Source organism: Camellia sinensis, chromosome 1, assembly GCF_055761805.1.
Source record: "Camellia sinensis isolate YWXY chromosome 1, ASM5576180v1, whole genome shotgun sequence".
In the NCBI taxonomy this organism is placed as follows: Eukaryota; Viridiplantae; Streptophyta; class Magnoliopsida; order Ericales; family Theaceae; genus Camellia; species Camellia sinensis.
This window is the reverse complement of record NC_138961.1, coordinates 187,695,826-187,719,077: the sequence shown is the minus strand read 5'-3', so window position 1 is coordinate 187,719,077 and position 23,252 is coordinate 187,695,826. Positions and strand designations below refer to the sequence as shown.

Here is a 23,252-nt window from a genome sequence, read left to right as displayed (position 1 = left end):
AACTCAGGTGGACCATGGGGTCTCCTGACCCGTCAAAACGGTCGATGTGAGGCATCTTGAACCTGTCCGGCAGTGTCACAGCTGCGTCGGTGTACCCGTCCTCAACGTCCGGGATGGACTTTACCCTCTGGGATTTCTTGAACAACTTTTCAAGCTTACTCAACTTCAACGCTGTATGGTCTACCTCGAACTCAAAAGGAGAGTCCGATGGGTTGATTGGTGCTTTAGACAGCTGGGGTAAGATTGGGAGCGGAGCCGGCCCTGTCGGAATGTCCGTACCTTCTTGGACATTTGGCGTCTCCCCGGGTATTGGATCTACTGGTGGGGGAGGGGCTTGGTGCGAAGCAGATGCTCCATTTTGCTGTTGCAGCCTAGTGATTAGCTCAGCCTGCTGGGCCATGATCGCAGCCTGCTGTTTGGCAAATTCCATCTGGCGGGCAGCGTCTTGCTGCATGAGTTTCATACTTTCTTGTATCTGGCGCATCATTGCCTCCATCCCTGATGTGTTCTGCTGATCCATCTAACTGACTGGTATCTATCCCTGCAGTAGAAACTGAGACCTCAGCCTGACTGTTCACTGGTGGGGTGGATAAGGGCCACTGATCTAGTAACTGCTGAACTGGTGATTTGTGCCTGACTGGCCCTTTTACCCTGCCTCTGGCAAAGGAACACTGATTGCCCTTGAACTGAATCTCTGACCTGACAAAGTCTATCAACACAAGTTCGATGAACCTCGGGGGATATCGGAGCCTTCTGAAGCTATGGTTCCAAGACTACCTAGCAAAAGAGAAAACAAACAACACCTCAGCTCATCCTCACCAAAACAGATACGAGTGTAGCAGGATGACTGTACCCTCTACTGAATTCTGCCCAAAATTCTGCCTATAAACCGATACCCTCAGGTAAACTGAATCCCAAAATACTGAACTGGTGCCCGCAGGCCTGATGCCCAAACTTGCAAACTGATACACGCATTCCCTGTAGAGACGCACTCTAAAGCACATAGTAGATAAGTGAGAGCCAAAACACCCCTATGTTGGGGTAGGGTTTCCCTGTCCTATTTTGTCAGGAGCTAGGGTTTCACTACGCACGCAGCGGTTTCAAACAACCTATAATCGGGTAAGCAACCTATCCTAGCTTGGAATGGTCACTATGGATCCAAATATGCACTAGGTCGAATGGTCGAAAAGGGTGCCGCGGTAAAAAATGGGGTTTGTGTTCCCATACTGTCAGAGCCCATAACCGGTCAGCCTTATGGTCATGCCTTGACAAGACAAGCCTCCGGCAAACCGTTCAGGAATGGCAGATGGCAAACACGGTGTCCTAGGCGCACCAATGCACATGCAATGCAAAGAGACACATAAATGAAATCAAAACAGGATATCATGAGTTCAAGTCAAGCTCTCTAAAATCCCCAGCAGAGTCGCCAGAAACTGTAGACGCGCCCGTGGGCCTCATGCTACAGTTCAGACTCGATTTTGTTTCACGGTTCTTAATCTGAACCAAAGAGTCCAAATCCGGCAAACCGTTTTGAGAAACAGATTTTTTTGAAAAGAAGTGCCAAACATGGACTGCTTTGCCAGATACAGAGTCGCCACCTAAATATTTTATTTGGGGGGATTTAGGAAACCCTGACTCGGTGCCAAAGGCCACGTGTCCGTCATCACCAAAGTTGCCTCGGCTCGGGAACTAGGGTACGATTGGGGAAGGTCAGCTATGAGCACCCCCTCTCGCCCGATCCGAAGATCGGCCTCTACTAACCATGATGTCCAATTTTGAAAACGTTATGTGTTCTCATTCCGGTTTTAGCCTAGAATTACTATGTTATGCGCACAGCAAATAAGTATAGACCAAATCGCCTAAATTGGAACAAAACATTGCATGTTTGTTTTGAAAATGGTTTGCTACTCGCAAGTTGGCTAAAATGCAGGTTTTGCCACCCTCAAGTGGGCTTTTAGAAAAGATGGTTTTGCCACTATCTAGTGGGCTTAAAACTCACGGTTTTAATGCATTATTCCAATTTAGGTAATTCAACCTCCATCCACAGGCATTCAAGCAGTTATATCACATAAGCAGCTAGCCTCATAGTAATCATACTGTCATGGCAACACTCACACGCATGCAAGGATGCTAAAGCATAAAAGCTCACCTAGTACTCCAAGCCAAAACAGAAACTAGTTAGTAATCATATGCATGATCCTAGTTCATGTTAAGATGGCTAATGCAACACATGCAAGATGCAACTATGATAGGCTCGGCTATCCTAAACGTGGCATGTGAAATGCTGCAATTAATAAGTACTCAACTTTGGAATTGGAATACAAGTGCAGTTAGCATGATGTGCCGAGCCCGGTGCATGTAAGACAAATGTATGGATGCACGCATGCATAGCATAAGGTATGCTAAATTAAACATGTCCTAATACTAACCATCAAAGCAGGTAAGTAAAAGGGAGAAAGAAGTGGGGATTGGAAGACATGCACACACGCACCCACACTTATTACAAATACGCCCTCACTCGGAGGGATCGAATAAATATTACAGTCCGAATAAATAACTAACTACTTAATTAATTATTACAAAATTCCTATTTAATTAACAAATTAAAGGCAAAGGGAAGGTGGCCACGGCCCCTGACTCGGGATGCGCGAATGATGCATGCTCGAACCCGTCTCGCCCGGAAAGTTCGTACCATACCACTGCCGCCTCGGTTTACACTGCCCTGCTTCTCTGAAAATTGCCAAAGTTATAGGATAGGTCCCCTGAACACTGTGGAACACCATCGGCTGAAGGAAATGTCCACCGGCCATTGAAAATATCCATCGGCTGCTGATGAAGCTACCGGCCCAGGAAGGATTGCCGGTCGGCACTGAATACTGCCGGTCGGCAGAAAGTTCCTGCAGAATCTGGTTTTTGACAGCAACAAGAACAGACAGTGTATGGCATGGAAGTTCAAGCAAGTGTATGCATGGGCACACTCCCTATCATGTAATGGACTCAAGGGAGCATAGCCCTCGACCCTCGGGCCACCAATCACGCATTTCGATGCATGATGGCCAAAGAGTCAAGTATGCATTTCAATGTCAAATGCAATGCACACAAAACATACAAGGGACCCAACCTCAATCATGGTTGGTCAAGAGGCGAGGCAATGCACAACAATGCACATGCGACCTAAGCATGCAAGCAAACATACAAACATGCAATACAACTACATGGCACACACAATGCTAACAACATAACATGCATAATGCATTGAAACATGGCATACACAATGCAAGATGGACTTACACCAATGTGAGTGGACCTCAGCCGCACCCACATCAGTGGCCATTAGATGAAAATGAGACACTCGAAATGCATGCACGCATGCACGCAAACCGAGGATCGACCCTAAGGCACGAAATGCCACTCTAGCAAGACATGACAAAGCATGGAATATGGCATACTAGCATGCAAATTTCAGCGGCAATAAGTGATGCCAAAACAGCCCCGAAACATGGCAAAATGACACCCAATGCATGAAATGAGACCCGAAATGTAAAACTAGGCATACGCAATGACCTATAGCTATACAAAGCATGCATTATTTGAACATGGAATGTAAATACAGAGTCAAGACAACCCAAAAATAAGCACATTTACAGTTCTAAGCAAGGTCAAACAGCAAATGCAAATGGGGTTAAACTAGCATGCAAAAAGGGCCCCGAAAGCAAGCTAATGAAGCAAGTGACAGCTGCTGACCCAAAACAGAGAAGGGCCCTTCAACAATGTTGAAGAGGGGCCCAAAATATGACCTTTTACAGTTTATGACCGAGCCAAAAACAGTGCACAAGTATGCTCAAAATACTATGCAAAACAAGGCCAAAAAGAGAGCTATAACACAAAGTACAAAAAGGATACCTCAAACAGTAAAATACCCTTAATTAAATATGAATAGGGGGTGAAAATAAGTCCATCTTAAGTTCGGACCAGAGTCCAAAAACAGAAGCACAAGAGGCTAATAAATCATGCAAAAATGGAGCCAAAAAAGGGATATAAAGGAAAGTGGAAGATAGAAGCCTCAAACAGTGATGAGCCCTCCAACAATATTGAAAAAGGGCTCAAAATAAGCCCCTTTATAGTTTATTATATGCCTCAAAACAATTTATACATAGGCCAAAAATACTACACAAGAAAATGGCATACAAGAGAGGCAATGAAGCAAGTGCAACAAGGAGGCCTCAAACAGTGAGAGGCCCTTAAACAAACATGAAAAATAGCTCAAAATAAGCCTAGTTCCAGTTAGGGTAGGGGCCCAAAACAGCAAGAAAGTGTGGCTAAGAAAGCATGCAAAAGAAGGCTAGAAAAGGGAAGAGAGTGACTCACCCTTGAAGAGCAGCAATGCAGCAGCCTTTGATCCAATAAAAGGAGCTCCTAACCTCTGAAAATTAGCCTCAAATGGTTGGAATGGAGGATGGAGGCCTTGTGCTATGGGTTGGTGTGTAAATGGCCAAGGATAATGGACTTTAGAGCTTGGAAGAGGGGGGTTGAATGCATAGATATAGGGTTGTATCTATAATGGTGCCTCAGCTGGTTTCTTCAACCCTTCAAAATGGTGGTGGAGGGCTGGTTATATAGAGGGAGAGAGGCAAGAAAAATGGGGGGGAACAAAACAAGTTCAAATTTCCCTCCCAAAAGGCAAAATCTCGGACAGAGGGTTTGAATGGAGAATAGCTGGCACAGCTGGCATGCACCATGCTTGAGGGGTGCAAAAGGGTCATATCGGCCATGAAAGGAGGTCATCGGCAAAATAAATGGCCGGTCGGCACAATATATTGCCGGCCTGCAATTTATACTGGCCGATCGGATAAATAGAGTGCCGATGGGTGTCTGATGAGGTCAAAAAGTGCTGGTGGATGTCCATATTGAAGCCCCGGAAGTTAGCTTTCCAATGGCGCAAACCTTGCATTAAAATTCCTCTTGTGGAAAAAGTTATGCCCATTGTGGTGAAGCCGCGCAGATTCGATCCAACCGGGATGATGCCCAACTTCAGCTGCTCATATCTCCCCCACCCGGACTTGGCTTTAAGAGATTCTTGAGTGAAAAATGAAGCCCCGGAAGTAAGCTTTCCGACGGTGGTGGCCCCATAGCTAAACTCCAAGTGTACAGACAGATAAGCCCGATTCAGCGAGGGCTGCTCGACTCGCTTCTACCCGGATTCATGCCGAACTTCTCCTATACTAGTTTTTTCCTCTCCTTTCCTCTCTTCTTCAACTCCAAACCCCTAAACAAAGTGTTTTGAAGGATTTGCCTCTCTCCTTGCCGAAGAAACTGAACATTTGCCCTGCACACCTTTCTCCACCAAGTAAAACATCAGTGGTGCCCAAGTCTTAAAGGCGGTCAAAAATGGGGTGTCTACAGCATGCTGACTAGAAGAAGACTATTCACACACACACACAAACACTATGAGATTCTTTCCATTAGAGCACTGATTCAAGTATTCAATTAGATGTCTTAAAATCAATTTTTGATATAAAACAATTAGTAGTTAATTTGCAGAGACTACTATGAGATGAAAGAGATCCTAGTTACAATAGGCTGACTTCTGATGCAGCTTTCTCGTTTTTGCTTTCTTAACTTTTGGCATAGTTCATGGATAATTGTTTCCCTCTGTTGCATTTCTTTTTTCTTAATTGTATTTCTTTTGGTTTTTAGCATAAAATTTTAATGGGATAAAAGGTTTTCAAAATAAAAATAAAAAAGTCTTAAGAAGTGCATTAATCTTCAAGGGCTTAAAAGTTATTTAGACGAATAAGAATAAGAACTAAACCAAATAAGGTGACAATTATGAGCATGGTTGCCATCTAACCGTGTATCATTTATCGTTGTCTAATTGCATAGTTTATTTATGCGTTGTGTGGTAAAATCACTAACTGACCATGTTGATACATCCCATACCCTTATCTATCTAGTGTTCAAGTGTCTCACATGTAGAATGAGGATCCTCTATTTGCACTCTCTCTTGCCTCCCTACTTGCAATGGTGGAGATGCATCCTAGGATAATCAAACAGTCCAGATTTGGCTATTTAAAAAAAAATTAAAATAAGCAAATCTGGACTGTTGAATTATGCTAGGGTCCATCTCCACCTTTGCAAGTAGGGAGTATGGCTATCAATAGATCGGATTTAATCCAAATCCGACTCGAAAATCTGAATCCATTTACAAAAAATCCAATCCGATAATTCGATAATCCGAATCCGTTTCATCCGTTTATTAAACAGATTGAATATGCAAAAATCCAATCCGATCCGATTATTCTCAATTTGAATGAAGAAAACACAAAATGAAAAAAATATATATATCAAATTATATAAAATTGTAGCTCAATAAATAAATAAATGGATTGGATCAGATTATTGGATCGGATATCTGAAATTATCGAATTCAAATCTGAGTGATCTATAATCGAATATGAGCTAAACGGATTCAGATCGGATTTGGATTTTGATAGACCTTATTCGAATCCGATCCATTTACAGGCCTAGTAGGGAGGCAAGGAGAGAGTGCAAGTAGAGGTTTTGAACTCCTCACATGGGTACTTGATTTATTTTAAAGTGTTAATGTAGCATAATTGAATTCTATAATATGAAAACATAAGAAATCTAGGTAGAGTTTTAGAATTATAATTTGAGAATAGAGTAGTATTTTGAGTTTGTGAGTTTTGAAATTATGATTTAAGTGAGGAAAATTTGTTTGGTTATGAGTTTTGAAGAGAGTTTTGAAAAGAGTTTTGAATTAAGTTAGAAAAGCATGATGTGACATATGATATTTGATTCAAAAACTTATAACTCATAACCAAACACACAACCCAAAATTCTATTCAAATAAAAAAATTTTAAAAAAATTCAAAAATATTTTTTATTGAAAATATAAAAATAACGGGTGCCAAAAAAAAAATATTATTCCGGTCAAATGCAGGTGTGGAAATGACTTTTGAAATGCAGTGCAGGTGTGGAAATGATTTTTGAAAACTAAAACCAAACATAGCATTCAAATCAGTGAGTGAAAAATTGATTACAAAGTCCCACTAAACACAGCCCTAGATTTTCAAAGAAACTATAGGGACTGTTTCTGAATGTCTGAACTGGATCAACCATGCCAAGCCAAGATTTTTCTATTTCAGTACCAAACCTCCTTAATGTTGGTTTACAGTGTGAGTTGAAAACTCCTTGTTTTCTGCTTTAGGTTGACATGATTGTTGGCTGGAGAACTAGTAGAATAATTTGGAAAGAAGTAAAAGTTTTTAGAATGTGGCTCCTTCATGCTTGATTTGTTGTATATGGGGAAAAAAAATGGTGGTCTTTCAATGGTGCAGGGTGTCAATCCATAGAATGATTTGTTGGTTTTGCTTGATAGTTCAGTAACAGTGAGGGTGATTTGGCCCTTGTTACGTTTCTTTTTTTAGGATTTTGCAGAGAATTCATATGCTCTTTGATATTTTTATAGTCTGTATGACTCTTGCAAAGTGGTTTTGGAGGTTTTTTCTTTGGGTGAGGTGGTGGGAATGAAATGCTATTCCACCCTTTGATGATGTTTAGAAGTAGAGTAATAATGTCTGAAGGGCTTTGAAATTCTTATGAAAGAACGGAACATATAAATGAAGTTTGTTTGTTATTTTCTAGAATGGTTGTAGTAAGCACATAAGCTTTGATTTATATAAATATGGGTAGGGGAAAATAAATTATATGTTCAGAATGTTCTTATTGGATGGCTCTTATTTTTTGAATGCTTTTATAAGTGCATGGACTCGTATAATACACATGTAAAATTGTTTGTTTGTTTGTTTGTATGTATTCTTTGCCTCAAATATGAATGTCCTATACTGCGCAGGACAACCTAAATTTTTATGAATAAATTTCAACCCTTTTCTATACTCGTAGGTAATCCAATATGCTCTTCTCGCGGTAGTGGCTTTGGTTCTACCTAAGGTTGCACATACTAGTCATGAAATTGCTAACCTATGTTAGTCCTCACACTAACAACATAATCTCCTCAGAAATGTTACTCAGCAAAGAAGTTCACACTTATGGTTGGCTATTAAAGTTGAGTTGACATCCCTTTTCACATCTAATAAAATCTTTGGAGTTACATACTAAATATGCTGATTTGTGTGTCATACCAATGGAGTTTATATACATGGCAATTTACAATCCCTTACAATTCCATTTAGGTCATAAAAAATAATTCTTTGTTGGTAACATAATAATACAGCTGATTTAAAAAAAAAATTATATATATATATATATATAAGAGAAGCAATGGAATAAGAGAGATTCCAAAGTGAAAGTACATTAGATACGTAGTTATAAGTGCCTATGGCTATGGACTTAATAGAACCTCATGGGTTTATATAAGACCCTTTCCTAATAAATAAGAAATTATATTTGTAATGATAACCTTTTAATGCAGAAAGGGTGCTCTGTGTGAGTTATGATCTAATAAATTAATAAATGTTGTGCATTGATATTCTAGGATGCAAATGGTTTGCAACAAAAAGAGTTTGTTTGTTATCATGGTCTTGCATTATAGATGAATGTGAGACCGGAGTGTTTTGAATAGATTTTTTTCTCATTGGGATAAAAAGAAAATTTGTGTAAGTTGTCTGTGATCCAAAGGTCTCCACTTAAGAGGCTAGAGCTTTAAAGAAGATTAAAAACTATGTTGTCTCTACCTTGTTTTCTGAAGTAATTAATAAATCCTTTGACACTTAATAGGGATCTTGGATGTGATTTGATTGCATTTGTTGCAGTAAGTTTGTGCAATTGCAGCTAACAAAATAAACTCAAGTTTGTATGCTATATTTTGTGATTGTGGGTATACTTCCAATGAATCTACAGAAGCTAGGTCCAAAGATCTTAAATTGTGTTTCAATTTGATGCTTGATGTGACCAAGAGTATAAATCTTGTGACCAAAAAAAAAATTTTGTCCTGGAATGTGTGTGGATTGAATGATAGAGGGAAAAGGGTCTTGGTTCGATCTCTGTTGAGAAGTGCTAGGGCGGATGTAGTGTGTCTTCAAGAAACAAAGATGGAGTGCATTGGAGGGGAGACCATCAGGGTGTTTTTTTTTTTTTTTTTTTTTTTTGGTGGGGTTAGGGGGCTACTTTGTGGATTGGACATTTTTACCAGCATTGGGGGTAGCAGGGGGTGTCCTTCTGTGCTGGGACCGTCGGGTGGTGGAGAAGAAGGATGTAGAGGTGGGGGCTTCTTCGCTATCTTGTTTGTTTCGCTATGTTGCGGATGATTATTGTTGCACCTTCATCGGGGTTTATGGCCCCGTTAGACGGTCGGAACGGGCTACGTTTTGGGAGGAGCTACAGTCTATTGCTTTTCAGTAGGGAGTTCCTTGGTGTGTGGGAAGTGACTTCAATGTGGTGCGGTGCATGGAGGAGAAACAGGAGGCAAGCTTAGTGTCAGGATCTATGCGAACTTTTTCTTCATCTATTGATGAGATGGAATTGGTGGACTTGTCGCTTCAGGGGGGTGGTTATACTTGGTCTGGGGACAGGGCAATGTCCCGTATTGATAGGTTTCTGGTGACTGGAGATTAGGAGGGGCATTTTTCACAGGTGACTCAACTAAAGTTGCATCGTTCTGTATCGAATCATTGGCCAGTTTTATTGGATAGTGGGGGGATCAATAGGAGACCGTCGCCATTTTGATTTAAGAATATGTGGCTTTTGTCTGAAGGCTTTGGGGAGACAATGAGGGGGTTGTGGGGTAGTTATTCTTTGCTTGGGAATCCTAGTTGTCGTTTAGCCCAAAAATTGAAGCTTCTCAAGTCGGACTTGAGACAGTAGAATATAGAGGTGTTTGGGCGGCTGCAGACTCAGAAGGCGAATATTTTAACAGTATTGCAGGGGCTAGTTGAGAAAGAGGACAAGGGTACCTTGTCTAGGGAGGATATGGCTCGTCGGGATGCGGCTCAAAAGGAATTTGGACACGTGGCTCGTATGGAAGAGATTAGTTTTCGCCAGAAATCTAGATGTTTGTAGTTGAAGGATGGGGATCGGAACATGAGCTTCTTTCACCGTATAGCAAATGCGCATCGGTGAGTGAATCAGATAGGGAGATTGCGGGTGAATGGGGTGGTGTTCTCATCTACGGAAGAGATTAAAGGGGGCCATAGTGGGTTTTTATGAGTATTTATTTTGGCCTGATGAGGGAGTTTAGAGGCCGACACTGGATGGGGTTCCATTTGATGTTATTCCAGAGGTGGATTGTCCTTTGTTGGAGAGGGCATTTACGGAAGAAGAGGTGTTTGAGACGCTACAGAGTATGCTTGGGGATAAGGCGCCTGGGCCTGATGGTTTGTCCATAGCTTTTTCCAACACTGTTAGGGAGTGGTGAACAAAGATGTGATGGCTATGTTTGAGCAATTTCATTGGACGAGACAGTTTGAGATGAGCTTGAATGTCACTTTTATTGCGTTGATTCCTAAGAAAGGTGGGGCAAAGGATATTCGGGACTTTTGACCTGTCAGTCTTTTGGGTAGTGTGTATAAGTTGTTGGCCAAGGTTTTGGCGAATCGGCTTCGAGGGGTGCTGGGGGGAGGGGGGGTGTCTGAGTCTCAGAATACCTTTGTGGGTGATAGGCAAATTCTGGATGCGATTTTGGTGACCAATGAATGCGTGGATTCGAGGTTGAGGTAGAGAAAGGTGGGGATTATGTGTAAACTAGATATTGAGAAGCATATGACAATCTTAGCTGGGAGTTTCTATTGTATATATTGGAGAGGATGTGTTTTGGGGCTAGATGGAGGCGGTGGATACATCTTTGCGTATTTATTATGTGGATGTCTATGTTGGTTATGTTTGGGGGTTAGGAGTTTGGTTATGTTTAATTTGGCGTTGCTGGGTAAATGGTTGTGACATTTTGTGGGGGAAAGAGAGCATTTATGGAGGAAGGTGGTTGTGGCAAAGTTTGGTCTGGGAAGAGGGGGGTGGTGTTCGGGTAAGGTGGGACAGTCTCATGGTCATGGTGTTTGGAAAGAAATTTTGTTGGGCTGGGAGGCGTTTTGGCGGAGGATTCAGCTGAAGATAGGGTTGGGAGATAGAGTTCGTTTCTGGCATGATAGGTGGTGTGGGGATACTTCTTTAGAGCAGCTATTCCCTTTGATTTTTGGGATTGCAGAAGATTGTGAGGTTATGGTGGGCACGGTTCAAACGGGGCAAGGACAGGTGGTGGTTTGGAACGTGTGGCTATGTCATGAGGTTCAGGATTGGGAGGTAGATCAGTTAATGGAGCTGTTGGGTTTCTTATATGGGTTGCAAATTGGGGTGCAGGGGAAGATTCTATGGTTTGGATCTGTTCCGGCTCTAAGTGGCTTTTTTTTGGATCTTCCTACTATGGTGCGCTTGTTCATGCTGATGCGGTTTCGTTTCCTTGGAAATGTGTCTATGTGTCAGGTACGCCATCCAAGGTAGCTTTCTTTGTGTGGACAGCTGCCTTAGGACGTATTCTGACGATTGATAATCTGATGTGTCGTAGGCATATACTGGTGAATTGGTGTTGTTTGTATTGGGGTGATGCTAAGTCAGTGGACCATTTGCTCATTCAATGCCCAATTACATATCGGCTTTGGATGTTTATTGTGGCGACTTTTGGTTCGATTTGGGTGCAACCAGGTTCGGTGTTGGCAGTCTTGCAAAGTTAGGTTGGAGGTAGGGTTGGGAGGAGACGTCGGAAGGCGTGGATGATTGTCTCTCGCTGTTTAATGTGGCTTATTTGGTTGGAGTGTAATAGGAGTGTCTCATTCGATTTCTTGGCTGGAGAGGCGGGTGTTTATGGTGTTATATAATTGGGTTACGGGGTTGGTTGATCTAGATGTTTTAGCTTATGTAGATTTTGTAGAGAATTTGATAGCTTAGCATTTTTTCCTTGGGAGTTTGTATTTTGCATTCTTTGCATCATCTTTGATGCTTTTCTAATAAATTTGCTTATTTATCAACAAAAAAAAAAAAGTATAAATCTTGTGAGCTGGCTGCTTATATTTAAACTCCAACCCCCCACCAACAAAAAAGAAAAAAGAGAACAAGTACAACAACTCCTCTCTCAATATGTAGCAAGAGACAATTAAAGAATAGGTGTAGCATTCATCATTTCATTTTCCAAATATTTCTGGGATTTGCTGGATACAAGGACATGCCATTTGCTGGTTATGAGGCAGTGATTATTTTTAACACTAGGCATAATTTTCTGTTAATTGGATGTTATTGAAAGATCACACTTTGCATTAGTCTTTCCTATCGTATTTATGCCAATCTTTTGAAATACTTCGAAATTTGTTGAAGTTGTGAGATGTCAACTTTCAACCTGGCTTAGAGTTTTGCATTAATATTTTGATAATTCATCAGAATTCAAAATTATGTTTACTTTTTCAGGGAATCATGAGAATCAAATATGGCCGAAGTGTCAGCATCAGTGGACTTGCTGGTGCGGTTTCGTTGGCAGGATCTGGGGAAGGGTGGTGGGCAGTTGAAGGAGGGAACTAGCAGATGGCTGCTGGATTAATCAATACTTCAGATGTTGAATTGCACCTCAATGAAAAAATAGCACCAATTTCTTACGTTGGAGATTATTATGAGCTTAACTCAACCAATGGAAATAGTTACACATGTGATATCTCTGTGGTTGCTACACCCCTAGATGAGATAAATATTCGCTTTACGTCTGCAGTTTTAATTCCTAATAGGCAATTACATCATACCCATGCAACTTTTGTGAGGGGATTCTTGAATCCAGTGAGTATTCTGACAGTTACTTCTAGCATTCAAAAATTCATTACTCGTATGCTTAGTCACGCTGTGTTTTCCCCTACTGTATATCATCTTTCAATATTCTAACTATTAACGGTTTGCTGTTGCCAAGGCATATTTTGGCCTGCATTCTGCATCGGCAATTCCAGAACTGGTGGGCACTGTAGAGAATTCTAATATTCCATTCCTAACCATTTCTGTTCTCAAGCAACATAGTAAGAATGATATGAGCTATAGGATATCCTCCCGTGAAACAGTAGCAGATGCGTTGCTCGATCACATTTTTAGGTACGCCGTAAATCTCATTTAATTGTTGCAGGAAAGACTCAGCTATTACTTACCTTTTTCATTTTAGTAGTTTCTTTGCATGGTGGGAAGATTTATTTGATATGTGCCAATGTGGCAATTACACATCCTAAAGTTTTGAAATGAACTGTTAGAAGTGGGAAAGTTAGACTTGATAGTTTGAAGATGTGAGCAAGCATCGCATAATAAATAGAGGGCATGTTTGATTGGGTGGATTAGAGCATGGGATTGGGATTATTAATCCGTGGGCCCAATTATCCTATGTTTGTTTTAACATTTTGGTTTAGGGTAATTAATCCAACAAATTTGTAGGATTATTAGTAATGGGGTAGGGGTGGGATTATTAATCCAATGGATATTAATCCAATTGGATAGTGAATACCACACTAATTTAATAGGATTATTAATACTTCACTATTAGTTTTGTGAATCAAAAATGACCAGAGTGCCTAATTAGCAGATATTTCATTAATTTTCTTAGGCCAATCAGATAACTGAATTTATCTGAATGTTCAAAATGTTTGATGGTTTGTTAATTCTTGCCATTGTAGTGTGTGGAGAGAGACAATTAGAATAAATTGGGGAGCTTATCCTCATTACAAGGCTGTGGAAAGGTTTGCACCATTTATTTTGGATGGCTGGCATTTGTACTATGTGAATTCTTTTGAGAATGCAGCCAGTTCCATGGAAACAAGTGTTGTTGCAGCCGAGAATGTAGCACGACTCATCCTATCGAGATCCTCTAGTCAAGTCAAATCAAGTTCATCAAACTTGAAGAGCTCTAGCCTTGATGCAGACGATTTGAATTCAAATTTGTAAGTTAAATTTGCAATCACCATCCTATTCAATCCAATGTATAATCCTTGGTTTGTTTTGTATGTGAATTTTTGTTTGTATGTTTGTGTTTTTTTTTTTGGATAAGTAAGTCATATTATAACCAAAAAAGAAAAATATACAATGAAGTTCAACACACAGCTTTTGATGGGAGCACAAAAATAAACAAACTACTCCATCAAAAAACAAACTGAGCTTATAGAAAACAAGCACAACATTCCCAACAAAACAAGGATTCAGAATTTCCTTCTAGCATTCTTCAAGTCATGAAGTTTCGCTTTAAGTTTTCTTCTGTTATCCTCTTTTGAAGTCTCCCCATAACTAGGATCACTTGGAGATGGACTCCCTCTATTTCTCAACTCTTGACTTGAATCTCCATTTCCTAACTCGTCCATATCACACGATTCAAGGACATCAAAGGCATTAGATGTTGAGGGGATAGAAGACTGCGTCTCTCTCTCTTTGTTGATCAATGGCGTTGAACCTTGCCCACCATCACTCCCCTTTTTCTTCACCACTTCCCATTTAGTCGGAATTTGTGTTTTAGTGTCCTTGACTCGCCACTCATGTTTGAAGAAGGGAGGGTTCAAAGACTTTGGCTTTTGAGGGCACAAATTAGTGGTATGGCCAAAAGTCTTACAACCATCACACCTTTGGGGCTTCCATGGTACCTCAACTTGAATCTCATATGGGTCACCATAACCAAGATTTATTTTGAAAAACTTAGGGATCTCTTTATTTGCTGGCACTTCAATACAAATTCTCGCAAACGTAAGTCTGCTTCTCTTGAAAGTTGGCTCATCCAAATAAAGAGGAGTTCCCAAGATGCTAGCTATGTAGCCCAAACCCTCTTCACTCCAAAGTTCCAAAGGAACATTGTACAACTTCACCCACAATGGCACACTTGAAAATTCACACTTTGTTAGTTTTAGTCCAGGTTGCCATTTTTTAATAACAATCAATCTAGCCCCAACATAATAGGGGCCATCTTCCAAGATTGTGTCCATAGCCTCTTCACTTTTTACTTTAAAAATAAAAAAACCATTGTCAATGGAGACAACGTCCTCAAGCAAATTTCCCCAAAGTTTCTCCGCCCAAGTTTTCACATAATGGAAAGAGAATCTTTTATCAATGAAGTATCCAACCAAAGCATTTTCCCAATGAAAAAAGCCTTTTTTTGAGATCTCAATAGAGACATTGTAAATGCCATCTACTTGGTTCTCAATCTTATGGGCACCTATTTTATACTTCAATTTTGACACCTTGTTAATCTCTTCTTTAATTTTATATGTTTGTGTTTGTGGCATAAAAGGCACGTTTTACAGTTATATCCAAACTAGATATTGCTCATGTTGGATTGAATAAACAATGTTGCAATTTGAAAATGTTTGTACATTATTGTAATTCTGAGCATATCCATCTTTCCTAGACTACTGCTTTTTCTTCTCTCTCTTCTCTCTCCATTTAATCAAATAACCTAACATCTATTTATTTTTTGTTTCATACTTTTTGATGTCTTAATATATTTTTTTTCTTCTTATTTATGTGTTGCTTTCTTCTCCTTTTTTTAAAATCATAGTTGCACACTAATTACAAAGCTCTTGTTCAAATTTTTCTTTTCTTTTCTTTTCTTTTTCTTCTAACTTCTAAGGTGTTTCAGAATCTCTCTCTCTCCTCATTTGGGGACAATTTTTGCCCAACTTTTCGCTTTTGAAAGTTAATTCTAAGATTTTAGCTTCTTGTATTTACTGATATTGTGTGATCCAACCAACTACCACGTTTTATGATATAAAACCCTCTCCTTTTGCTCTCTCTCTCTCTCTCTCTGCTTTTCTTTCTAATGAGGTGCAAAGTTTCTCCTACTAAGTCGTCCATTGTATATTCTTTATATTTTTAACAATATTTTAATTTCTTTGTTTTGTGTAATTAATTTTGTATTTACTTTTAAAAAATGTTAATCATTTACAAATTGGTATAATTTTTTTGGGGGGGTAAGATTTTATGGTCGTTGACCAAAAATAATCATTTCTAACTGTTCAACTTAGAATCCCGATTTTAAGAGAGAAAGATCTAAACTAACTTGAAATGTAGTAGTAAAATAAGTTGAGTTAATTTGACTAAGTGTATTAACTCATCAAATAATAGAATTACAAAAATTGTGGTTCAATATATTATCATAATATATAATCGTACTTCTTTTTTCGGCAAAATGAAAAACTTCATTGACATAAAAAAAAGTACATAAAACTGAACACTAAACCCTTTATCATCCCCAAAGTTGCAAACATCCCTAAAGTTGCAAACATCCATAAGCTAGCACCAACCTGCATAGAGAAAACAACACAAGCTATGAAAGAAAAGCAGTTAAGAAAACAAACCTGGAACACTAATGGAGAGTTGCTAAAGGATAGTGCGACGTTGACAGGCTCAGAAGTGATCCAGGTTAGAACAACTGTCTTCAATAATGCACCCTTTTTCGTCTTTTCCTAGCAAAACTTTGAAATGGTTGAGAAATTTCCATTGCTTCATAATCCTCAGTCTATGGCATTGGTGCCAAGATTCTCTTAGATCTACAAAACAAAGAATGATAGCTTTTTTTTTTTTTTTTTGATCGGTGGAAGTCAATTGGTAGTTATTAGTACAAGTTAGTCTATCCACCTTTATAAGTGCTTACTTCCTTCAACTCCCTTTAGGAAGAGTTTAACTTATAACCTCTTCATAATCAAGGCCGACTAGACCATAAGGCCAACCAAGTGCAAGCTTTAGGCCCCCAAATTTAGAAAGACACGATTTTGTAATATAATGTAATAGGCCCATGTGATTCATTATTTATTTTTTGAATAAAAAGACCCAAAACAAAGCAAAAGGGCCCAATTTTTTGATATGATATAATAGATCCATGTGTTTTATTTTTGTTTTTAGAGAAAACAAATATGTCTAATAGAAAATATGAATCTGGATATGAAAAACTTAAGAAAATAGAATCCAATCTCAAAATGGAGTTCTTAATAAATTCATTGCAACTAATAAAAATAAAACAAAAAAATTAGACGAAAATTCTATGGATTAGTTATATTATCAATTGAAAAAGATTTGTTAGCAAAATTTAAATATAAAGATCTAATTAATATTTTTGCATCTTAAAAAGCTAGAAAAATAAATTTTAAATAAAAAATTTATTAAAAAAATTATTATATAAAAGGCCTCATTTTTAATTATTATTTTAAATCATAAATTATCTACAGCCGGTCATGATGGCCAACTAAGCTAAGAGCCAAACATATCGAATCTTCCTGCTTGAGATTACCCAAATTGTGGTTCATTCATACTCGTAAGATAACCCAAATGATGGATCATTAATATAGGCTCTCATTGCATCCAAGGCCATTAGTAGATTTTGAAGTTATTTCCAATTTTTTTTTTTTTTTTTTTTTGATCAGCAAAAGAAAAGATTTATTGATGATAAAAGCAAAACATGCAAAATTACATCAACAAATCAGGGAAGTGCACAAAGCATCATAGCTATCTTCCACCATCCCAACTAAGTTGACACCGCAAAGGGAGCACAATCATTTACTAGCACTTAACCCATGATTGGTGAGAAACCAATCGAAAGGAACCAAAACCAGAAAAAGAAAATCAGAAAAATGCTATATTTGCTCAACAACAGCATCCCTGAAGTCGCCCCAAGGAAGAAATATTTGCTCAGTCAATCACACACCAGGGCAGATCACACACAACAGGCAGATCAGGGCAGATCACACACCAAAGCCAATCACACTCTAGAATCAACCACAACAACAAAGGCTTTAACAGATCACAGAACAAAACATATGCATACCAGAAGCAGCAGACATGATGAGTAACTAGAATGAATTCCCCTAAATCTGCATTAACTTCAGATTTAATTCCATAATGAATTCCATTATATATACAACATAATGAATTCCATTTTAATTTATCTAACTGACCTTCCAGAGCAAGAGACAAAAAATAGTCACCAACTTCCTCTCACCTACCTCACTTCCATCGATCCTGTTGCCATGAACACCACCTCACCAGCACTTCCCAACAGCAAACAAACAGACAATCAAACAAACAGCTGCTGCAAAACTACATCTGTTGCAAAACTGCACCTGATGCACTTAATCCAGATCATACTAGCAACAAGCCACTCATCAAACCAATCAGCCCAATATCAGCACACAAGCATTGAACCTCTGTTGCCCTAGACTCCATCTAACAAGCACTGCCAATCAAACAAATGCAGACCACCAGATTTGATCCAGATTAGACAACCACCATTACTGATACAGTCCTACACCTCGCAGACCACCAGATCAGTTTTATCTACCTTATCAGTTCAGCAATCCACAGATGAGCATAGCAAGCACAAAACAGACAGCCTCCCCTACAACATTAGCAGAGTCTAGCAGTCACTATAACAGTTCAGACCATGACCATAAATCAGCCCAACATAGCAGCCCAACATATTACCATGGCAGTCCCATATCAGTTTAGCATTCCACAGATCAAGTCTTTGGCTCTTCATATTATCACCCACCCAAACTTTGCAACCTTCTACCTCCCAAACAATACTTGGCTAACTCTCAGACAATGAAGTAGAGTTGTGCAGCCAATCTGCTTTCATAATCATGAAAATCCCCCAATTCCAGTGGTGAGGAAACAAGACACCAGAATCTGTGATGATGCTACCATGAGCACCATCACACCAAAAATGGACTGATGAACCAAAAGACTCATATGACTGATGAAACCAATCTGCTAACTCCCTTGTGAAGACCTAAATAGAAGAGAGCACTCCTCATCAACTAGCACTAAGGAATATTGGACTTGCAGCCTGCATCCAATATTGAACCTGCTAGCACTAAGGAATCACCATAGCAGTCCAACAAATCAGCCACCAAGACTTGCAGCCCCCTTCTTCCTATACAAAACTAACAAAAACAGAGCCCAAACTAACCAGACAGAAACACACTCCAGCAGGAACATCCAGAAGTCCACATATCAGGTTAGAAACACACTCCACCAATAGAGCCAAATCATCACAGATAACTACTGCAGATTCAACTCCCATTCCTAATGCAGAACTGGACCTGCTGCAAATTAAAGACTATATCATTAATAGAAAAGTCCACTTTAGCTGGGGATGATTTAACCCACAAAGCTATTCTAGCCTTGACAACCTCACATAAATCTTCCAAATTTGGTCGAGAACCATTAAAGACGCATTCATTTCTATGCTTCCAAGTAGACGAACAGATAGCCAGAGGTATCACCTTCCATATCAGCTTCTCAGTCTTTTTCATCTTACAAAATGACCACCACTGCCCCTTCCGCAGAATTTGGTATAACCCACTGTACACCCCACCATTTCATGATATGAGACCACAACAACCAAACAAATGGACAACATAGCAAGATGTGATGACTTGTTTCCTCATCAACTTGACAGAAGACACAACCCACGTTTGCATTCACTTCTAATATCCCTATTCTCTGCAAGAAAGTTGCTGATTTCACCCAGCCTCTCCAAGCCAACCACCCAAAGAATTTTACTTTGGGTGGAGCACAATTGTGCCATACTTCCATTGCCATTGTCCTAACAGGCCCCAAGAGTACTTTACAGCTTTTGTACACTGATGCGACCGAGAACACCCCAGATGGGTCAGCTTTCCACTGCCAAACATCTGATCTGGTGGCTCTAATGGCTGGTGCAGACCTTATGAAAGTATATAACCTACCTACCTCCTCCTCCTCCCAAGCCAGCAAAGGCCTTCTAAATTCCAAACTCCACTCCTGAGACTCTCCTTCTCTGGTATAAAAGTCAGAAATTGTTCCATATTTATTAGTGGACAGAGAAAATAATCTGGGAAATTCAGTCTTAAGACACACCTCGCCCATCCATTTATCTAACCAGAATTGAGCTCTCCTACCATTCCCCAACTGGATTACAGTGTTTTCAAGATAGAAATTGTATATCTCAGGCTGGGTTCTGATTGCACTCATTATATCAGACCAGATGTTTGAAGCTCTAATATTTCTTGCCATATACGGTAGCCAGCTTCCACCCCTCATACCATATTTTGAACAGATAACCTCCTTCCACAGAGTCTGGTGTTCTAACCCAAACCTCCACTACCATTTCAGCAGTAGGCAAATATTCATTTCTGTGGACCTTCTAATACCCAAACCACCCAATTTCTTGCTCCTAGTAATAGCTTCCCAACTAACCATATGCACTTTCCTTCTAAGATCGGATCCCCCCCCCCCCCCCCCGGGTAAGAAATTTGCTTGGATACTGTCTATTTCTTTTGCGACTCCCACTAGTATTTTAAACAGTGACAAATAGTAAAGAGGCAAATTACTCAAAACGAACTTAACTAAAGTCAGTCTTTCCGCAAACGAAAGCAACCTTCTCTTCCATGTAGGTAATTTCTTTTTGAATCTATCCAAGACTGGCTTCCAAGTACTCTTTCTACCCAGGTTAGCTCCGAGAGGTAGACCAAGGTACTTAAGAGGCAAATTTTGGTGTTTACAGTTTAATCGAGAAGCAAAACCTTGCATCAACTCTTCTTCTACGCCAATACCAGCAATTACACTCTTATTATAATTAATTTTTAACCCTGATATTAGTTCAAAACACCAGAGTATTCTTTTAATAGTCACCACTTCCACCCATTCAGCTTCACAAAACAATATTGTATCATCAGCGAATTGCAAATGCGTTACTTTAACCCCATGATTACCAATGACAACACCTTTGATTAGACCAATTTCCTTGGCTCTATCAAACCAGATATTCAAACCCTCAGCCACTATATTGAAAAAAAAAGGGACAATGGATCACCTTGCCGTAAACCTCTCTGTGGACAAAACTCCTCAGTAGGTGAGCCATTCGCTAAAACTGACACTTTTGTGGAGGTTACACAAGTTTTCATCCATCTCACCCATCTTTCCCCAAATCCGAAATTAGAGCACATAGAAAACAAGAAGTCCCAGTTAACGGAATCATAAGCCTTCTCAAAGTCTAGTTTCAACACCAAGCCTTTCTTATTTGTTTTTCTCCACCCATCCACTAACTCATTAGCAATAAGGATCACGTCCAGAATGTTTCTTTCCCCCACAAATGCTGATTAGGTCTCACTAATAATCCTTGCCATTACTTGCTTCATCCTATTTGCCAAGTCTTTAGCTAGTATTTTATACAAGGAGCCAACAAGACTAATGGGCCTATAGTCATTCAAGCTTGATGGGCTCTCCACTTTGAGAATTAACGCAATGAACGAGCTATTTAAACCGCTGACCAGATTGGCATTCTGATGAAACTCACCAAAGAAGTGCATTACCTCATGTTTGACTATTCCCTAACATTTCTTAAAGAAATTCAAATTAAAACCATCGGGCCCAGGTGCTTTGTTGCCTACACATCTCTTGATAACATGTCTAACTTCCTCCTCTGTAAACTCTACTTCCAATAGATCCATTGCTTGACTACCTCCAATGTTTTTAAATTGGCCAGTCAGTTTAGGCCTAACAGCCCAAGATTCAGAGAAATGAATCCTAAAGTGCTTCTTCACCTCATGCCTGACTGCCATAGGCTCCTACACTATTCAGCCATTCACCTGAATAGAACACAAAGAGTTTCTATTGTTTCTATTACAAGCCATTATATGAAAATACCTTGTATTCCTATCCCCTTGAGTGACCCAATTGATTCTTGACTTTTGTAACTAGATCCGTTCCAACAGTTTGTTTAACCTCCAGATTTCACCCATTAATTCCTGACTCCTAGCTTGTTCATTTCCTAGAAGAGCTCTTTCTTTTGCAATTAATTCAATAGCATGGGCTTCCTCCTCAGCTGCCTCAAGCTGAGATTCAACCTTCCAAACACAACAGTGTTCCACACTTTCAATTTTTGTTTCAAGGCTTTAAACTTCAAGAGACATCTGTATCCGGCCTACCCTTCCACTTGAGATTCTAACCATGTTTGCTCCACTAAAGTTACAAAATTAGGATGGCTGGCCCAAGCATTCAAAAACCTAAACGGTCTAGGACCCCAATCCCTATCATCCTCCATCAATATTATAGGACAATGATTAGATAACAACCTAGGTAGTCCCCATAACTTAAAGTTGAAATTCTGAAGCAACTCATAATTAAGTAGAAATCTGTCAATTCTACTCAATTTCTCTCGTGTTTGTGAATTGCACCAGGAAAATTTCCTCCCGGGCATTGGTAGGTCAATCAATTCTAGCTATTCTACCATAGAGTTAAAATCCCTCATTCCTCGGTCTCTTCTAGAACACCCAATTCGCTCATCAGTATTCCTTATTTCGTTGAAATCACCCCCCATACACCATGGCCCCAAGAAAGAAACCTTCAAGCGAGCAAAATATGCCCAGACTTCTTGTCTCTTAGCCACATCCATTGGCCCATAGACATTAACAATCACACAGTTAAACGAGGAAAACATAGTACCTGACAATATGATGAAATTCCGGTTGCCACAACACGCATGTACTTGAAACACCACTGGATTGCATACACAAAGCAAACCACCGGCTCTGCCTTCTGCATCCACTGCCATATACTCAAAATGGTCTTCATACCAGATGGATTTTACTACTTTGGTTGTGATGCTTGACCTCTTTGTTTCTTGAATCATCACTAAGCTAATTTGCCTCTTTGCCAAACTACTTCTGATCTTTCTTCTTTTCTCCGGTCTACCAAGTCCTCTAACATTCCATGATTGTATCTTCATAACAAAAATTATTTACCCCTCAAACTCCTGGAGCCTCATTACTCAATTTTCTTCACCTCCCATTCTCACCTCTTTTCTTTTATCTGTGGCCTCCAATTCCTCTAGCTTACTTATCACCTCCCCCTCCTTTCCATCACAATCTACCCCCAAGACTTTACCAATTTGAATTGATGCTTCTGCCTCTGATAGTTGTAGACATCCTCTACTAGACTTGCTGGCCATGGATAGTGAAATAGCAGCTACTGCTGATCTGAAGACTGCCCCTTTTCGTAAATTCATTGTTGATTGTTCAAAACTAAAAAGGAAAGGAGCTTTTTACTTATGGAATTATGGTGGAGTTATAGAATAAGGAATTATGATAGAGAAAGCAAAAAGATGGAGAGAAGTTGAAGGGAATTTACCTCTTTTAATTTCAACATGGTTTCTTACCATAAAAGCTGGACTAGAGTGAGGGCTTTTAGTTTCTTCAATTAACTTTTTGTCTAAAAGTTCCTAGAGTTGAATATCAAATTCATCTATATCTTGT

At 39.6% G+C, this 23,252-nt stretch overlaps 1 pseudogene; it reads left to right on the top strand.

Moving 5' to 3' along the window:
• The first annotated feature begins 12,540 nt into the window (after positions 1–12,540).
• On the top strand, positions 12,541–13,926 carry LOC145821632 (farnesylcysteine lyase pseudogene; annotated as a pseudogene).
• The last annotated feature ends 9,326 nt before the right edge of the window (positions 13,927–23,252 follow it).